Raw genomic sequence first — 4,962 nt, forward strand, 5'->3', positions numbered from 1 at the left:
AAAGTTGTTTTAGGACTGAGTGACTGGTGATGAGTATTTGCAATAGGCTGGTGTGTCAGGGTCATAAAAAGAAGTACATAGAAATTGCATTTATGACAGAAACTGAGAAAATCTTGATCATTCATCTTATCTAATGGATGGAGGTAGGGTAAGAGGAAATCTAAAGTTTTTCCACATCTCTGTCTCCTAACTGTGTTAGTTACATTCTTGGTGATAAGGATGGATTTAGATGGATTTATCTTGCTGATAAAGATGGATTTAGAGGAAAAAACCTCTCTGATAGTTCTAAGATTTATGTTAAACAGATGTAAAGATAGGTCTGTTTGGACATCATCAAAATATTCATAACCATGAATATGAAAAATAATAAAATCAGGGACATTATTAAAGGGAAGAGGAAAAGGAATATTCTGACGAAAGTGTGAAAAATGTGAGTACCAGAGTGGACAAGATTGGAGGAAAGTGTTAAATAAGGAAACAAAAAAGGAATAAACACAGATTTACAGAAGAAAAGGAAGGAAAGAGTTTTCAGGAAGATATTGAAGGAAACCTACTATTTGGATTTGAAAAGTAAAAGGACATAGACAAGTTCAATAAGACCAGTGTTTTGGTGAAAGTTATATTGATAAAATGTTGAGATGTGAATGTGAGGATAAAATTCTGGATCGATTAATTCAACAGATCCTCTTGATTCTAAATGTTGGGAACAAATGCTTTAATCCTGACCTTAGAAATATTATACAGAAATAACTGTCATGAACTTTTCTTATTGGTATTCTATGAATATTTTTGAAAACTTTATTTAGCTAGGAGATTATAGATTGAACTACAGCACAAAAAAGCCTAATTTGTCGTACAGTTCCAATTAGTGACCCATCTATGCATATCAGTTTAGGATTTTATTGAAATATATTTAGATATGTTTGGATATCTTATCAGCCTACTCATTATAAATGTAGGACAAGTAACACCAAGTATTAGGTTGAACATACAGCTTTAATGATGTGTCTGAAGACTCCTGGAATTGATTCCTCTTTAGAATAGAAAATGCCTCAATAGCAATTGACACATCATAACTGCCATATACACTATTGAAATCTAAATCTTGTTAGGTATATCTCCATGCTAAAATAACACTGTCAACCAACCTGACACAAATTCTTATATGTAGGAAAATGTTCTTATAAACTTCAAGCTTTTATTGAATGGAAAAATTCAGACATTACTCTCACCCCAAGATTAAATGCCTGACAAGATAAGACCTTTTGCTTTAATGCTTTTCTTTCACTTTCTCATACACATTGTCAAGTAGTGAAGGATTCTGATTTAAAAATAAGACAATCGTGACTTTTATTAACACAACATCTAGGATCTAATGTTAATTTGGATACTTACTAATTAGCTCCAAATTTTGTGGATATTTATATTTCCCCTGGGTAAACTAATGAACTCCATGAAAATGTCCCTAAGGAGCCTTTCAATTCTAATATCACTGTCTCAAAATGCTTAAATTCTACATCCTTTAATGTGCGCATAGGGTTATATTGTGGAACTTTTCTCCTCAGAGAGTGAGTATTACCCTATTGCTTAACATGGACAAAGTACCTTCATACATAGACTGGGCGTGTACAAACAAGAAGTGGTAGTTGAACAATGTTCTTAGCAGTTTGTACAGATGAAATGGAAATAGAGCAACTATGAACTCAAAAGGAATGTGCAAAGAAGACAAAGGCACAAAGTGTGCCAAGAAAAGCTAAATTATAATTTCAAATAATGTGCTCAGGTGTGAGGGTGTGTTCAAAGTACAGGTTCAGACAATGTAGTTGGATATCTTGGGCGGGAAAACTGCTTTAAACTGTTCTGGGATAATTGTACAAGTAGAAGCCCCTAATTCTGACTCTAATCAGGGACAACATCATCAATTTACCAAGTGCAAAGTGAGAAAAAGCGGGCTGATCACAGTTAGTGTTGAAACAATGGCAATAACATAACTTTTCTTGTAAGTGTTCATTTATTTTGGAGCATTTAAGTAGGGAAAAGCCAAGTAAATATTTTGCATGTACCTAAATTAAGTGGGACATATTATATTGGTATCTCTTTAACTTGGAAGTTACAGATTATGTCTTTTTGTACTCTAACTTGGGATAATGATCTGCTGTCAGTTATTTTCTTCCCTTACCATTTTTTTGGTCTTCCACTGACATAATTATTATTTAAAGAGATATAATTGAGCTTGCATTTCTAAATTCTTCAGATTTATCTGAACTACTTCATATTTCTGGCAGCCTCCTATATCTTTCTCAAGGGAAACATTTTGTCACTACCATTTTTATCCTACATGATATTGGATTTCTTCCTGGCTAATTCGTGCAAGATATACATTAGACTCATCCTATATCTCAACATTTGTACCACCATAAAATACTATCTTACATAGAAATCATGATATTAGTATATCTGGTGAGGCGGCATCTGTCATTTTTGAATGGCCTTAAGTGATACTTACATGCAATCATGTTTTAAAACAATATGCCACTCAGTAGATGAATGAATTGACAAAATGTGGTTTATATATGTACGGAGTACTTCTATGCTTCCTATTCATAAGGAAATGGAAAAACTTGGAAAAATCCTACTTAAAAAATAAGCAAGACACAAAGAAACAGATTTCATGGTTTCCCTCATTTGTAATAACTAGGAAATATCTGATAGTCTTAGCAGATGAGCAGAATGAATCAATAGCTATGTATAAATTACCATATAAAATGATGCTGAGCAAAATAAACTCCTAGATATGGAAAGAGAGGTTTTTCTTTGTGGTTGTTGTTTTTAATGTACTATGTGATTTCTTTTTTCTTTTATGTTTTCCCCTATGGTTTGTCCATTGTTGTATTTGGATTCAGCCTGTGTATTGTATATACATTTATCTTCATTTGGCAAGGGAAGCAGAACAATAAAATGGCGAGACAAAGGACAAAAGGCAAACCAATGCAATAGCAATAGTCACAGGACAACATGTTGGAAATTAACATTACAATTTGTGAGTGGTATTGGGGTGAAGGAAAAGTGTGAGAAAAATGAGGGATGGGGTAAAAATTTTGACATGTTATGTATTCAATACATTGCAATTACTGCAACCCCTTCTATATATAACCTTTACAATAAAATTAAGTTAAAAAATGAGCTACATAAAATATAATTTTACTGTATTGGTATAGTAAATATTATTCTATGTGTATTACCTTTAAAAAATGAACATTTTGGTTGTTAATTTGAATTACCTCTTTCTTTATCAGACATCAACTGGAATGTTATCAAACTATACAATATTTTCAGAATATACTTGACATTATTTGCAAATAAACACTAGTTTTAGTGTTGTCTCATACTAAAACAGAAAACCGTTCAATTCTATGGAAACTCCTAACTTTGAAAACTTACTAATTGTTAAGAGGAGAGAATATATCTGTTCCTCAACATTCCTATGACTACTAACTACTCATTTTCAAATTCTGAACATGCCAAACTAGAGACATTCAAAAGAGTACCTGATTGTATTTTATTTAATTCTGCAATAGATGCAGTTTTCAATGAGGCATTACTTATTTAAAAGTCAACAGAAAAAATAGACACGTTCTTGTAGAGGATAAAACTATGAAGTAACTATAATAATTAATTTCTTTTTTTTTGGTAAGTTGTGGGGCTTGAAATCTGGGCTTGGGCACTGTCCCTGCACTCTGCAGCTCAAGGTGAACGCTCTACCACTTGAGCCACAGTGCCACTTCCAATAAAAATTCCATAAGAGTAAACTTTTGTTCATCAGATTAACTATTATTTCTATGACAGTCAATCCCAAGTTTTTATGCCGTAAAGTCATCCTAGCCCAACAGTTTCCAACTTGTAAGGTGCACGTTAAAATTCCCTAAATTCACATCATGACTAGTTTATCAATATTGTGAAAAAATACTACACTTATGCTAATGTGATGTCCTTCCTATTGTGGAAAGAATTATACACTTAACTTTGCTACATCATTTTCCCAACAGTGGTATTCTTGAGATCAGAACACTTGCAAATAGAATTTATTTTTATTTTTATTTTATATTATATATATATATATATATATATATATATATATATATATATATAAAATCTATCATAGATATTCAGGAGATCTGTATATCTTAATATTAAGATTTGAAGATTATGGTTGAAAGCCCACTCAGGCAGGAAAGTTCCTTGGATTCTTATCTCCAATAAACTCATACGGAAAAGCCAGACCAAAGTGGCATTGAGGTTCAAGTGGTAGAGCAGTAGCCTTGAGCAAAAACAGGCTCAGGGACAGTGCCCAAGCCCAGGGGTTAAGCCCTAGGACAAACCGAACAACAAAAACAAAATTTAAAAACCCCTCAAACCTAGCATTTTTCTCATTGTATACAGAGGTACATAATTAAGAAATTACTTCCTGTGTTATGTAAAGGTAGAAAAAAATGTTGTCACACAATTACTCTCTTCATACCATGTTACACCAAAATCTCAAAAGATTGCTCTTTTCCTATATTTATAAATTAATATCATCAATTTTTTGACAATTTGTCTAGATTATTCACATTATCATTTTACACATGAACTGTTGGAATTATCTACTAACTAAGTTCTTATTATACCTCACTTGAAAGACTACTCTAGTCAATTAGAATGCTAGAATCATTTGTGAATTTGTAAATTAAATCTTTTATTTGAAAAGAATTTTGCAGTATCCTATAGAATATTAAATTACAAACAAAAATTATCTATTTTAAATCTAATTTTAATTTAGGCAAGTCTACAAAGTCCTATATTAAATGAACTTTCCTATTTCTCCAGGCTTAAACTTTTGTAATTCTTCATCATTTCTTTGGAATCTAACAGATTGATGTTTACTTTTTCAAATTTTTGGTTGGGAATCATGAGCTCTTTTGT

Source organism: Dipodomys merriami, unplaced genomic scaffold, assembly GCF_024711535.1.
Source record: "Dipodomys merriami isolate MVZ:Mamm:240054 unplaced genomic scaffold, mDipMer1.0.p SCAF_170, whole genome shotgun sequence".
Classification (NCBI taxonomy): domain Eukaryota; kingdom Metazoa; phylum Chordata; class Mammalia; order Rodentia; family Heteromyidae; genus Dipodomys; species Dipodomys merriami.